The sequence below is a fragment of the Manis pentadactyla genome, chromosome 19, assembly GCF_030020395.1.
Source record: "Manis pentadactyla isolate mManPen7 chromosome 19, mManPen7.hap1, whole genome shotgun sequence".
NCBI lineage: Eukaryota > Metazoa > Chordata > Mammalia > Pholidota > Manidae > Manis > Manis pentadactyla.
Genome location: NC_080037.1, coordinates 5,082,088 through 5,098,534, shown reverse-complemented (window position 1 = coordinate 5,098,534; position 16,447 = coordinate 5,082,088).

Sequence of the window (16,447 nt, the reverse complement as noted above, 5' to 3'; positions counted from 1 at the left end):
GATGGGTAAAACTCTGCCCCTTCCATTAAGAAATAATAGAAAAAAGGTTAACCAATCTATATAATGTCCCATTTGATTGTACTTTTGTTCAAGCCATGTGCGTGTGTGGAAACTAACTGAAGTGACTTGAAAGCATTATCAGGTTTTAAACAAAGTTCAGGAGTTGTCCATAGCTACTCAGCTGGTCCCTAGGCCAGCAGCATCATCAGCATATGGGAGCTTGTTAGATGATGCAGAATCCTTGGCTTCACCCTGTATCTACTCAGCCAGACTGTGAGTAGTAAGATCCCCAGGAAATTCATGTAAACATTAAATGTGAAATGTCCTGATCAATCTACCGATATCTTGGGTTTATAGGCACAGAGGATTGTAATATGTGTTATGATAAGTATATACCCAAACTCATGACCTGTTCCTGTCTGCAACTCGATACCACAATAGCTTTATTAAACTTCAACTACCCTTAGGCAGGCAGAACCTTGCCTGGATTTCAGAACAAAGCACGAATCAGTTGGAGTAGTTCTTGGGTACTTGGACATTTAGAAAGAAAGAAGGAAAAAAGGAGAAAAAAGGGAGGAAGGGGAAAAATGAAAGAAATCTGCAATAATTGACACTGTTTCATGGATTACATTAAACACAGGCTAATTATGATCTCTCCTGTCTTAAGAGATACATATCTTCCTAAAAAAATGTGAGAGATGGTATAGTGGGTCATTGTTCCCAATCATTCCCTCTGTCCTCCACCCCTGACATGCACATCAGGCTTAGAAAATGATCTGATTTGATGTCTTCAGGTTTTGGCCAAGGAAATGTGTTTCAAGTAGTCCTTAGTTTTGGCCCGGGTCCTTGTTCTTTCCCTCTGCCTTGAGCAGAGAAGGGCTCCTCTCTCGCTCTAGATTCTGCAATACATAATGGGAGAAAAATAAGCCTTTGTTGTTGTTGTTGTACGCCACTAAAATTTGGATGCTCTTGAACCTACAAAAAAGCTGAAGAATGCACACGGTAGTCTGTGTCTTCTGGCTTCAAGGATAATCCTAAATGCATTTAATTGGAAAGAAAGGATGTTAAATGTGAAACAGTCTCTGCACTATCAACTTTTATTGTGTAGTGAAATTTTTTAAAAAGCACATTTCATTGTATTTTGATGGTGCACAGAACCGTGAAGGCCTCAGGCATCCAGCAAGCCTCGACATCAGGGAGACTCATTGGAAAATTCATAATACAGATGTTTGCATGCCTGCATTGCACCTTAGATGTCTGAAATATTGTTCATTTTTCAGGCTACTAAATGTATCTGTTAGGCAGAAAAATAGATATGAGCAGGTAAAGGGAGACAAGGCCAGTAAAGTCCACTAAAAGAGACTCAAAGAGTTAAGCAGATATAACCAAAAAGCCAGAAAAGACTCACAAGAGTTAATGAGTTAATCGGTTGGAGCTCCAAAGGCCAGGAGTAACTAAGAATGTCAGGATATTCCCCAGATAAAGAAAAGTATCCAAGCGTAGCCCATGTCTTCATTGTATCAATTAGTTCATGCCATTGTGGAATTTACTTTAGCCTGCTAAAAGGCCCAGCTTATTCTTTAACTTAACTTATATACTGTTTTTTTTCCTCTTCTTCCAGCCCCTAACCAAGTAACTTTGTAACCAGGGCAGGAGACAGACCTCGGAAGTATAAATAAACCTAAATGCTGAAGTTCCAAACCAACATAGTCACCTAAATAACACTACTTTTAAGAAAACTTAAAAGGAATTATGAATCACCTCTATACATCATGCCTTATACTGACCCTTACCCAAAAAAGCCCCATAAAACCCCAGACCCTGTGCTCTTAAGTGCATCTCCTCTCTGAGGTTGTCCACACTTGCCTTTCGTCGACTGTGTCACTCTGTCTGTGCTACTTCATGTAAGTAGGGAGGAGCTGCTGAGAGCTCTGAGCCTGAGCTTGCAAGTTCCTGTTGCCTGGGTGACCCTGATGGAACTGCAGCTATACGATCATGCTTCTTAGTAGCCTGCCTGAAAACCTCTTTTCTTTGCCTTTGGGAAGTTCTCAGAACATCATCTCACTGCATCCAGGGCTCTGTGGCTCCCCCAAAGCCTGGGGTGGTGGGGACTTAGTTCCCGGGCCGTGCAGATCCAAGCGGACGCTGGACGCCAGCTGACACTGGCCTTAGGAGTTGGCAGGGATTATGCCCTATGCTGAGCAGCAGGTCAGTGAGCTCCCCTTTCATCCCCATTCTTCCTTCCTCTCTGCTTTATTCCAGTAAACCTGCCTTACCTACCTTGACTCTAGCCCGCTCTCCTTTGGCGTGTATTCAAATAAAACTTTTACTCTGCTTCACTGCTGGGACTCTGCCCTTCAGTTCTCTGTTGTGGTGGGACAAGGACCGAGGAGAATAAACGTGACCCCCCAACACATCAGTCATTCTAGTACTTACTATGGCCCTTCGAAGTCACTTTGCCTTTACCTTTAACATGTTTCTTCTCAAATATATCAGCATGACCCTAGAAATAAAATAGAATTGTTTTCCTCCATCTGATATATAAGCACAATCAGAATAATAACATAGAAGGATATTTTTTAAGAATTTGAATACATCATTTGTAATTCCTTAATCAAAATGAAATGAGTAGCATTTGCTTTTACATTGAGCTGGAATTTATAAAGTTAATATTATGAACAAACTGGTGCTCAGCAGGATTCCAAATTCCAAGATCAGTTTCCAGTGCTGATAGAGATAATGGCTCCTATTTTTATACCTATTTACTGAATTAGCATAGTTAAACCTAAATATTTGATTTCTCTCAGTAATGCTTGATGGAGATAGGAGACTGTTAGCCTTCTTATCCAGAGACTCGATGCTGTACAATGGCATAACCACAGCCACACAGCCAATGGAGGGACTTAGGCAGAAAAATAATTTATGAGTTCATTCTGGAGGGCTTTCCATACACAAGAGATTTGTCAACAGTACCTACCAATTTACTTCATGTGTTGAAACAAACTAGTATTATTAAAGAAATTTTGTGCCGCTTGAAATCTGTTGATTTGTTTTGGTTTTTCTCTACTCCTTCTCTCCTTCCCTAACCCTGTCTCTCATAATTTTCATAACTTTCTAAAGACTTGGATGCATGAGACAGAGAGGTCCTTGACACAGCCTCTGTCTTAGCTGTTCTGTTCTTTAAAGTCTTGTCTCGACTACCAGAATCCTTCGTCACCCAAATAAATTACCAAGACTGACTCAGGCATCTGGAATCCATTGACATTCACCTCATGACATTGCAAAGACTCATTTGCAGACTCTGGCAGTTTTCATTTTTCACTCACATACATCCTGCTTAAATAAAAGAGCCCTGAGTTTTATTCTTTTTAGTTAGATATGAATGAATGAATGAAGTTGAATGAATGAATTAATGAATGAAGTTGAATGAATAAATAGATTCATTGCCTACATGAGCCTGGTGCAATCCCAGAATAGAGATTATATTTGAATTTTCTGTTTTATGTCTACAATGTTGCTTCCAACCTTCTGTTCTCTACCAGCCTCTTTTAAAGACAAGATATTCTGCCCAATTAAGGCATTTCATGAATTCGGTGGTGGTTAGAAAACTCTTGAAAACCAATGGTTCTTGAGTATATTTAGGCACAAACTTTAAACTCGCTTTTGCCTTCTTTCAAGTTGGGGATGGGGTAATAAGGATATGAAATTGTTAGAACGTAGAGGTGAGTTTTTCTTTCACAAATATCCCAAGTGATTTCATTGTTATAAGATGTTTGCCCTTTATACCAAATAATTTTCAAAAAAGCAGCCTAGGAAATAAACTCCTCTGAGTAGTAACTAGACCACAGTATCTTGATACTTCATGTAATGTAGCTCCATCATATTCAGATTAAAAAAAAATAGTCTTAGTTCTAACTAAATTACTTTACAGGTTATTAATTTTTGTTTAGTTAAAAAAATTCTGAGTTCCAAGGAATTGTGGATGGTTCAGAGATGTACAACACTGATTCCTTCCTTGAAGGGGCTTAATTATCAAGTTAGGGAGGCTGCACAGGCATGGGAAGTTAAGTAATAGTGGAAATTATAACAGATAAGAGCTAACTCATAACAGATGATGTCAGTCACAGGTGTCCAGACTGGTTAGACTCATGATTACGTGGACAGACATAGTAAGTTTCAAAGAAAAAGTGCCTTGGCCTTAATAAGGAAACAACCAATTTAAAAAATGGCAAAAGGTATATATATCTGAATGTGTACCTCACCAAAGATACACAATAGCAAATAAGCAAATGAAAAAATGATCAACATCACACATCATTAGGGAAACGCAAATTAAAACAATGAAATACCACTACACATCTACTAGAATCATCAGATTGAAAACACTGATATCACCAAATACTGACAAGGATGTGGAGCAACAGGAACTCTCATTAATTTCTGGTGGGAAAGTGAAATATACAACCACTTTGTAAGACAGTTTGGCAGTTTCTTACAAAACTAGACATATTCTTACCAGATGATCCAGCATGCATGCTCCTTAGTATATATCCAGAGAAGTTGAAAACTTATGTATTCACATTTATAGCAACATTTTTCATAATTGCCAAAACTTGGAAGCAGCCAAGATGTCTTTCAATAGAGGAAGTGATAAGCAAGCTGTGATATGATGGAATGTTATTCAGTTCTAAAATGAAGTGGGTAGTCAAGCCATGAAAAGACATGAAGGAACCTTAAGCATATATTTCTAAGTGAAAGACGACAGTGTGAAAAGGCCACATACTATATGAGTCCACCCTTATGCCATTCTGGATAAAGCAAAACGATGGAGGCAGTAAAAATATCAGTGGCTCCAAAGGAATCTGGAGTAGGGAGGGAGGGACAAATATGTGGAGTACAGGGGACTTTTAGGCAGTGAAACTATTCTCTGTATGACAGTAATGACAGACACATATCATTTTACATTTGCCAAGACCTACAGAATGTACGACAGTGAGCGCTATTGCAATCTACAGACTTTGGTATAATAATGCATCAGTATTTGTTCATCAATTATAACAAATGTATCACACTAATAAAAGGTAAATAATAGGCAAAACTGTTCAGGGAGGGTGGCAGGAGGGATGCGGGATCTACTTTCTGATCCATTTTTCTATAAAACTAAACTTCCCTAAAGAAATGAAATCTCTTAATTTTTTAAAAAATCATAGTTTTTTTCAAGCATCCTTGTCCTAGTTAGAGATTTCATATAAGCCAGAGGGGCTGGGTAGGAAGGCCTAGGCGATGAACGCAGCAGAGGACAAAAACCTAAAGGGAAAAAGGATAGGTCCACAGGGGGTCACAGAGCAATAAGCCTCACCAGACGCTTCAGCCTGCTATTCCTTGTGCCTGCGGTTCTGGGTCTAAAACCTCAAATTTGGCACATTTGAATCCCAGTTGTGCTGCTTAAGGGCTCCACGAGCTTCACTAAATCCCTTAAGCTTCTGAACTTCTGTTTCATCAGCTGCAGCATGGGGGAAATAACACATACGGGATTGTAGAAAGGCTCAAATGAAATAATGTACATGAAATTTCTTTGTGAATTCTCAAGTGCTATAGAAACATTAGTTGTCATTATCACAGAAGAGAAACCTCCCCACTGCTTTTATTGGTGTTACGGTGACCCTCTCTTGGCAACTAGCTGCCATGCCACTGAGCAGATCTGTCTTGTTGGAGTGGAGTTGCCTACGTCTGTCTGTACCTGCATCATCTGGATGACTCTGAAGCTTCTCCTAAATATTGGCTTTACTGCTTGGGTGTATACTTGGCCAGTCTCTTGCTGACGCACCAAGTTCCAGATGGAATCAGACATTCCAAGAGCTGCGTCAGTGGTCTTAATCCCGGAAGCCTGGGATGGTTGTGAACACTGTCTGGAGAAGATCACGTCTGGGATGACAGTCTTTGAACTTGATGATTTTCCCAGTTCCTTCTCTGTGATCCTCTCCTCTGCACTCTGATCTTCCTCCCATCCAGTAGTGATTTTGTGACATCTTCTGTTCAAAGTATCTATTAAAGAGAGAATTGAATTAAAGGGAAGCTAGAAACAACTTTGGGAACTGTTATTACAGGTAATCGGCTCTTGTGATTGGGGAGCATTCTGTCAGGCAACAGTTCAAAGTAGCCCATGCTTTATCTCAAAAAAATGTGGCATGCCCACTATGTGAAAAATTAGACAGTGAATAGTCATTCCGTAGGGGAAGTACATTTCTAGAACTTCCCTTCACAGATTATCTCATTTAATCTTCTCAAACCTTTGATGAAGTGTGCTTTATTACAAATCAAATTTTACAGAGAAGGAAACAGGCTCAGGGGTTTTCAGTGATTTGCCCCAAGCTCAGACTCATTCTTGAAAGGGAAAACTCCATTCCACTTCTGCTGACTGAGCCAGATGTCATGTCTGCTGTCATCATTCTCTGCGACTTCCCTCCCAAATGATGGACACTGTGATGTTGTGGGTGTGACAGTCACTTGATAATAAAAGCCTAGCCACTTGAATGGGCTGTGTTTGTGCCTGTGGAGTCAAGAGTCCTTGGGTGTTTTAATTCAACATAGACAAACTTTCAGTGAGATCTAGTGTGTATCAAACATATGGGAGGCCACTGTTATTTTCATGAAGAATGAAACATTCTCCCTGCTATCAAGAGACTTTCAGTATCTCATGGGAGAGACCAACATGTCTCTCATAGGTCCCTAAAGAGCACAGTTTTTAGCACTGAGGTAGCCACAGTCTGGCGTGGGCAAGTATGAACCAGATATGGAGGGAGATGATTATCTACAGGAGGCAGGGGAGTGGGCCTGAGGGACCAAAGACAGATAGATAGAGTTGTCTGAGCGTGTGTACATGTGGTTCTGCCTTTTAAATAATGTACATGTTCTACATATTACAAAATCAAACCAAATTAAGAAAAAAGACTCCATTGGGGATACATAGGGAGTGAGATACTCATCTCTCCTGGGAGTTGGGAAGAGGTCATAAGACTTCATAGAAGACATGAACCCGGAAGTGAATGCTTCATTGTTTGTCATTTTTTATTTGTTAGTGTATAATTTAGCTTTGTCTCAAAAGATGAGTGAGTGAGTTTCTGGTCCCGAGTCACAAAGAGTGGTGCTAGTTGCACAGCCTGTCTGAAAGGGCTGATATGGGGAGGACTGGGACATGGGGTGTGACTGGCCTTGGGGGTGATTAATGGCATGACCCCTGGATATTTTACCTCTCTGAGCATCATTTATAAACTGAGGAAGACATACTGGGTGGCTTCAAAACCATTTTCCATTCTGGGATTCTACAGAGAATTGCCTACAGCCTATTGCCCACACTGTGGGTGCTTTATCTTGGGCAGCCCTGTTAAAGGGTCACTCTTCAGCCAACAAAAGCCGATCCTTCACAATGAGAATGCAAACCTAGATTGTGCATTTACTAATTGTTCTTCCCTGTTGTGGTCATTTAGTCATTAAATATTCACAACCTAAATCCTGTAACCCCTGGGCTGCCTTTCTCTTGGGAAGGAGAGAGAATTGCTCAGAAGAATGACCTCCCCACTTGGGTCAACAAGAGCCGCAACTGGTTCTAAGGAGGGTGTCTTATTGCTGTCAAATTGACCGGAGTTGTCACACGTGAAGCCTGCTGTCATTGCATCTTGCTCAGAGCCATCCCCTTAGCTTGCTGAGTCAAGCTGTGCTGACTCCTGGTGATAGAATTTTAATGTGAGGGATGACAGAGGCCTTGGAGTTAATGTGTGCACGGAGGTGACAGTTTTGAATGTCAGCCAAAGCACAAAGGCCTGTCTGAAACTAATTTTGGGGGGGGTGGCAGAAAGTCACATGAAGATGGAGAGAAATAGTATTATGGAGAACTGAGATTGGTGGATTCAAATCTATTACCGTCTGCTATAATGAAAGCATCATTTTGTACAGACACAGAATATTGAGCCTGGGAGGTAAAAAGACCATTGGTTTCATCAGATAATTCTGTTGGTTTAATTTTTTTTAACAAAAAATGGGCAATTTTTATTCCTTATAATGAAATACTTTAAAAAATGTATTTCATCAGCAACAATCCAAATTTCATTGTTTTATACATGAATTTTTTAGCTCATAAATTTTTTACAAAATATAGGTGACATACAATATATTAGTATCAGGTGTGCAACACGGTGATTTGACAATTACATACATTATGAAATGCTCACCATGTAAGTGTGGTTACCATCTATCACCTTGCAAAGTTATTACAATATTATTGACTTTATTCCCTATGCTGTACTTTTCATTCCCATGACATATAGTTTATAAAGGGAAGTTTGCACCTCTTAATCCCTTTCACCTATTTCGTTAACCCCTCCAAGCCCCTGTTGGTTTAATTTTTGATTAACCTAGTATGCAATTAGTGGCTTTTAGATCTCTGCGATTCCTCTTCCCTTTGTTAAAATAGAGTTGCAGAAAGTGGACATGGATCTCCTGACGATATGATCTAGAATTTAATCATTTAAAGGGGAGTATTTAATTTTCTCGTGGTAAATGGACTAACCTGCATTTTATGCATCTTAATCTTCCTTGTACGTGGTCACTTACTAAGGACCATCAAAATGTCCCCATCATCTAAAGGGCAGCATTCAAATCTTTAATCTCCCTGTGGCAGGCAGGAAAATGCCCTCCCAAAAGTGTACATATCCCAGTCCTCAGAACCTGTGAAAATGTCACTGGCCATGGCAAAGGGGAATTCGGGTAGCAGGGGGAATTACGGTTGTTAAAATCAGATGACTTTATGGTGGAGAGATTATCCTGGATTATCTGGATGGGCCCAGTGTAATTATAAGCATCCTTAAAAGTGTCAACAGGGACAAAATAAGTGAGAGAGGGTGTAATGTGAGAAAGACTCAACTAGTCATTGCTGGCATTGAAGGAAGAAGGGGGCTGTAAGTCAAGGAATGTGGGAAGCCTCTAGAAGCCAATTCTCCTTGGTAGCTTCCAGAAGGAACACAAGCCAATACCTTGATTTTAGCCCACCTGTATCAGAATTCTGACCTACAGTGGAGTGAGGTAATAACTTTGTGTTGTTTTAACCTAATATATTTGTGGTAATTTGTTATATCAGCAATGGGAAACTAATACACACACCTTTACGGTCTTTCACAGTTTTATTCTGTTTTGTTCTCAATTACTATAGATGAATCCTGCCTCTGAGCTCTGAACACTGACCTCTGAACACACTTTGTACATTACAAACTTGGTCATCACATGTCTGGTGTTAAACACACTCTCCTCTAGGGTTGAGGAGGACAAGGCCAGCACTGTGGGGCTGGCCAGTGCCAGATCAGAGGGCTGGGTTCTAGGGCTGGTATTGGGGAGATATGCTCCTTAGTGTGGGTTGAAGGAAAAAGTAGGAGGGGAGCATCTGGCTCATCGTCCTTGAAAAAGGACAGAAGTCAGAGAGGAAAAACTGATTTCAAGACCAAATCCCAAGACCAGTCACCGAATCACAGGCATGGGACCAGACCAATATTCTGAGGACAGATGGCAATAGAAAAAAGCAGGGGATAAATGAGATGTGCTTTGGGAAATCGGTGTCAACACTTCTTGAGGGCCTTGCAACTCACTTTTATGGTGGACCTGAGTGTGGGTTGCTCAGTGTTAACTTTAAGGTAGTGTTTATGCTTTTCCTGAATATTCCAACCCTACCCATCTTCTCTGCCTTTGGATTAGCATTCACCCTTTAAGTCCCTCCCTCATTTGGTAGCTGCAATTCACAGCCTCATGTTTTTAATTAAACAAAGCTATTGTATGTACAATTGTAAAAATTCACATAATACAGTCAAGTAGAAAGCAGACATGTAAGATTATTCAGAACCTTTACCACCCAAAGATGATGACTATTAGATTTTGGTATTTGTCTTTCTAGACTGATGTTCTTTGCTTCCTGAACTATTTTTCATGCATACACACACATATATTCATATATATATATATATACTCCAAGATGAAACATACTGCAGGGAATTCTACATAAGGTAAATAATTTTTATCAAGTTTATTACATATTAACTCACACATAAATTATTTGACACTCACAATAGTGTTTTTCTGACATTTAAACTTTTCACCTGTACATAACTTTTCAACACAGTCAAGTTGTAAGTAGTTTGAGGTAAAAGAACAGAAGTCTTATATATTTTTCTGTTCCCACTGACACCTAGCATAGTATGTTGTACATTTGAGAGGCTAAATAAATATATACTGAGTGATTGATGAAAAACTTGTAACCTGAAAATGCTGGAAAAATTTCCTACTACAGATGGGTAGTATTTGTTCTTGACGCACTTTCAAATTTTACCGAGGAATTCCAGCAATTTCTGTAACAGAGAATTTTTAAAAAGTTGCACCACACTGCTATTTTCACAGTGATCACCTTATTATTAATCCAGGGATTTGTCAATTAGCATCAGAATTACTTGTTAAAATGGGAGAGGAGACAAATAGAGATAGGGTCCTTGTTAACTTATTAATATTCGCTGTAATCAGAAGTGCTGCAGGAAAGAAATAGCCACGGTAATACGTGTGTTCAATCTAGCCAAGGAGAAGTGATGTAATTTGTTATCTTTACAGAGTTGCTCTGCTTGCGAGGCGGCTAGCTGGCGTATTTATCAAATGCCATTGGTACATAACTGGGTACTGTGTCTCTGGACTGTGTGTTACTTGCCTTCATTCATTCCTTCACCATGCGTTCTCTAACGTGCGTGTTCTGTATGCCTATTATGTGCAGGTCACCTCGAGCCTCTTTCCTTGGCTTCTGGATGGCTGTCTTCTCCCCTTGTCTTCACCCAGTCTTCCTTCTGTATGTATCTGTGTCCTTATCTCTTATAAGAGCACCAGTCATAGTGCATGAAGTCCCATGCATATGATCTCGCATTAATTTAATTACCTCCTTCAAGACCCAATCTCCGAATTCAGTCATATTCTCAGGTACTGGGGACGAGGACTTGAATATATGAAGTTTGGGGGGATGTCAAATAACTCAGCCCATAATGCATCCAAAGGGTGGGTCTAGCAAAGTGAGAAAATCCTAAATCCTAAAAGGCAAGTAAATCCAGAGAGGGTAGCTAGCTGGGTGCCACCGGGAACTGATGGATGTGTGCTTTGGTTAAGCTGCATGTCATAATTTATTTGCATGCTGTTGGGTGAGAGTCTATGAGTCCAACAGAGTATGGTTGATTTTACCTTTGGAGGTTGCTTTAATCATTCCTTGATGCCTCTGTCCACTGAAGGCAACCAAGTATTCTAGGAGTTGGGGAGCTTGGAGGAGACAGGAGGGGACAGCTTAGCCACAGTCCCTGTAAATAGAATGGGATGTATCATTTAACCCATTTCCAACTCCAAGGAGGTATTCTCCCTGAAATTTTACAATGATCCAGTAGTGGTACCCTAAAGTGTATAACTGAGGGAACTGTTGTACCAGGTAGGATACTTTAGGGGAAATAATAGAAAACCAGACTTAAAAATAGATTAAATTAGTGTTTCCAAATTTCTATGATGACAAGACTCACTGCTTAAAAATCATTTACACCCTGTTTTCTAGACCCTTCCCTTGGATGTTCTGATTCTGGGGCTTGGGACCTAAGAATTTATGCTTTTCTGATGTTTCTTATATTTATAAAATTTTGGCAAGCAAATGAAGTCAACAATATCTATTCAAATCCAAGTTCTTTCCATTTGCTTTGTCACCACCGATGTGTCTATCATGAGTGTAGCCACGACACTCACAGTCACAAAATTCAGAAGTTCTTAGCATATCCCCCTGTCATCTCATTGCATGCCCACCTTTCAACCGTGGAGAATGGGATTACCATGTTTGGCTTAGATTATTCAGGATCTACCATTGAACTGATAAGTTCACTTTCTCCAAGCAGGAGTCTTCACAGAGATGAGCGGACGTCCAAATAACAAGAGTGATAAAGGATTTAAGTGGGAAAACTAAAAAATGATGTCTGCCACAAGTATGCAGATGCAAATACAATAATTTTCTCAGTCAAGGTAAAATTGGAATTAGCTAGTATTTAGTATGTGTTTATGTGACAGCCACTGTGTTCTGAGGCTTTCTGTAGATTGAAATGCATAACGTGATGTAAGCCTCACAACGTACCATGACCTAAGTGGTATTGTTCCCTCTTTGTAGATGGAGACGGGGAAGCATGGAGAGGTTGATTAGGCTATCGGAGGTCACAGAGCTCACGTGTGTGCGGCTGAGTCAGGATTTGGACACTGGCAGTCTGGGCCCCAGCACTGCACTCTAAATAACATCCTTCCTGCATGAACGGATAATAAAGCTTCACCTCACAAATACATACACTGCTTGCGTGGAAACTGGTGAAGCGGGTTGGTGTCTGAGTGCATGGCTGACTCTGCTCTCTGTTCGGCCAGCACAAAGTAAGTCACTTTCTATCCACAAAGCACTATACCAGGAACTAGGAAATTTCAAAAGTGAGTAAGAGATGATGCGACTCAAGGAGTTCACAACATCATAGGGGAAATAGGCATGCCATCAAATTAATTTTATTATGATAAAAAATAACCTAGTAGCAAATACCAGACACAACACAAGGAAAATGTTGGATTGAAGATAAAACAGCAGTTAATTCCTACTAGATGAATCAGGGAAGATTCGTGGAGGAAAGTGATTTCACTACGGGTGTGTGGGGAGGAGGGAGGTGGTTGTTCCAGGCCAAGACGAGGTAAGGAATCACGGAGCTGAGTGTACGTATGTTCAACAGACCAATGTGGCTGGAACATCGGGGGACTTAGAGATACGCTGGTAAGTCAGGATGTAAAGATACTAAATTTAAAGGAGATACTCTGTCCTATGTGCCATCCACTTCTATACTTGGAGAACCACAGGATTATTAGGCAGGACTGATATTAGAATGATGGGTGATTTATTCTGACTTTTGATGATACTCAAGAAAGATATTCTCTTCCCTCCTCTACTTAAACAATATACCCCCCTCCCTTTGGGACCCATTTTAATCTTTTCCTTGTTCATTTAGCTTTTATCAAAATCTGCCTCACTCTTTTACTACTGACCTTTATCTTTTCAACTAGGCTGGAATCTCATACGGGACAGATGAATTCCAATGGTTTTGGAATCACCTACAATATCTGACTCGGTTCTGTTTATTTAGTACCCAACCCACCCATGTGAATCAAGACCCATAATAGAGCATACCTTTGGGAGTTCTCAGACATTTAGGTCTCTTTTTTACAGGTAGTTTGAGAGTTAGCTTAGCTTTCACCTGAAAAACTACTGATAGGGAACTCCCATTTCATACGAAATGACTTACCTACCAATTTTTCCCTCTTTCTGTAAAGTCAGGTATGGAGAGGGCCAGGAAGACTTCCTTAAGACAATGTAGGACATAGTCAATGCTTCAGGTATCTTCGTCCCTGACTCTTTCCTGGGTTGACTTGATCTGTTTACATTCTGACGTCTGTTGCCTTAATTTCCTTGGGGAACCCGCCCCATGAGCAGGCCTGGGAGTGCATCTATTCCCAAGGCAGTTGCTTCTTTACAAGTGTCACTGGTTGTCTTCGTGCCAGGTGGCCCCAGATCCCTGATCGAGACTTCTGTATTCACCTGCTATTTTCTCATCTGCCTTTTTCTCATCAGTATTTAGATTAATGAGGAGTCTTATCTCATGACTCGGACTTACAGTTTTTCCTTTCAGAAAAACAAAACAAAAAACACTTCCCTGAAATGGCTGTTTATGACCTTCTGCTCATGGAAGAGAAAAGACATTCCCAGACCCCGGGGCTCCCCCATGGGGTACTCCTGGTTGTTGGCGCTCCCCAGCAAAGTTTTCACTGACATTCAGAAAGTAAATGACGTCGCAAAACTCCTGGTAACCCCACAGAAGATTTCTTTATTTACAATATTTATTTCACACGTGAAAACTCTTTTTCAAATTAGCCCACACAGAGACCTTAGTGGAAGGCCATCAGGACAAAAGTTTTCCAACGTAATTATCAAGACCCAGTTGGTATAAATTCATAGGGGTCTGTCTGTGTATCTTCCTACAAGTTTTGTGAAAATAGGGACTTTCTCTGTGCTATTTACTGTTGTGTTTTCAGTATCTAACAGTGCTTGGAAGCAGGTGGATCAGGAGCAAAACGACCTGGAATTTAATCTACTTCTTCCCACTCCTAATTCTGTGACAGGCATTTCTAATCTACAAGAGCCGTCTTTTCTATAGATTTGGTGCTCTCAACACTGCCCCAGGGAGCTTCTGCAAATTGATTGGAGTTGGCATGCAACAAGACGCCTATTTACCATTCTCATAGTTAGCACTCAATAAATATTTCTTGATGATTGAAAGAATATTCTCCCCTATGCATGACCCCTTCAGCATCATTTCTGATAAATTACCATTCTGTTTCTATTTAAACACTTTCCACATGATGAAGAACATGTGATTTCATAAGACAGCTGCTCCCACTGTGATATAAATTAAACAGAAAGGTCTTTATATTTTGAAAAATCCTGCCTTTGCTAAATTTATTAATCTCCTTTTAATATATATATTTATGTGGCTGTAACTGGTTAATGCTTTTGTAAGGACTTATCCCTATTTTGGATGCCATCCTATAAGAGGCAGCCTTATCTGGACCTCTTGATTATCCCTTTAATGGTCATCACAATCAGTTCCAGTCTGAGTTCTTCTCTTTAATATTTAAATTAAAACTTTTTAATGTTAACCCCAAACACACACACACACTATAAAAAAAGTGGAAACAATAGGTAATGAAATATACGACCATTCAAAAATAATATACAGATGCAACTGTCATGAGGTTCTAGTGTCGAATTCCCAAGATCTTCGCACTAGACTGTGGTCAGATGCTTGGCCACAAGGGTTTGGTGTCAGGCAGCTGCAGCGGTTCTGGTCCTGATTGTCTTCTTCATCACCTCGGTTCTTAGGGTCACCTGTAGTCATCAATATTGACAGTTCACTTCCTACTTTAGAGACGCTAAGTGTGATGAATATTCAATCTCTATGTCAGCGATTGCTCCAGGTTTTGTCCTTATAGACCATCTGTCCCAGCTACATGGAATTCATCAGGAGCATTTCCATGGATCATGCGTCCTCCACGTCTGCCTCAAATTGCTGTTGCACAGCTCTCTTTGGGCCAAGAGAATGTTGTTGCAATCAGAGAGCCTTTTTTTAGAACCCTCTGTCTTCATGTGGGAAATAAGAAATACTTCTGTGCTAAAAACTGCTTGAAAGACTCTCCTATTAATCAAAAGGGTTTTCCTCTTTGTTTTTTTTCTCTTAAGGAAAAATGACCTACTGAAAATAACCACCTATCTCCAGGAATGGAGAGTATGAGCAGAGCTGGATCTTTAATTTTTAAAACTGATTCATGCTTACGTGAGCTGGTTATACATTCTCCCTGTAATCAAAGTGGCTTTTATCGACATTATCCCTGCTTACCTGTGGGACATAGCTGAAGGAGAAGGATGGGGATTTTGTCGTGCATTCATTGTCTGTGGGTAGAAATAAAAAATAGATTTTTGTGCATTGAGCTTACATCCTGAAACCATGATAACCATGATTATTATTATTTCTAATCATTTTTAATGTATGCCTTAGTGTTCTATACACTAGTGCCATGTGCAAACAAAGATAGTTTTAAGTTTTGCTTTTCAACCTGGATGTTTTCTGTTTCTTTTTCCTGCCTTATTGCCCTGGTCAGAATCTAGAACCTAGTACGGTGCAGATAGAGGTGACCAGAGTGTACATCTTTGTCAGGTTCCCGTTTTGGGAAAAAGCATTTGATTTTTTACATTTAAGTATGATGCTAGTTTTGGCTTGCTATTAGATTTTTTTTTTTAATCTGGTTCAGGAAGTTCCCTTCTATGACTAGTTTTGTTTTTATCATGAAAGTCTCTTTCACTTTGTCAAATGCTCTTTTCTTTTTCCATCTTTTGTGGTAATCATGTGTTTTCTGTTTTTTATTCTATTTATGTGATGTGCTACATTAATTGATTTTCACATATTAAACCAACCTTACATTCTTGGAATAGATATCACTTTGTCATCTTATGTAACCCTTTCTTTTTTTTTTTAGAGGGCATCTCTCTTATTTATTGATCAAATGGTTGTTAACAACAATAAAATTCTGTATAGGGGACTCAATGCACAATCATTAATCAACCCCAAGCCTAATTCTCAACAGTCTCCAATCTTCTGAAGCGTAACGAACAAGTTCTTACGTGGTGAACAAGTTCTTACATAGTGAATAAGTCCTTACGTGGTGAACAGTGCAAGGGCAGTCATCACAGAAACTTTCGGTTTTGATCACGCATCATGAACTATAAACAATCAGGTCAAACCCTTTCTTTTTTAATGGGTTGCTGGGT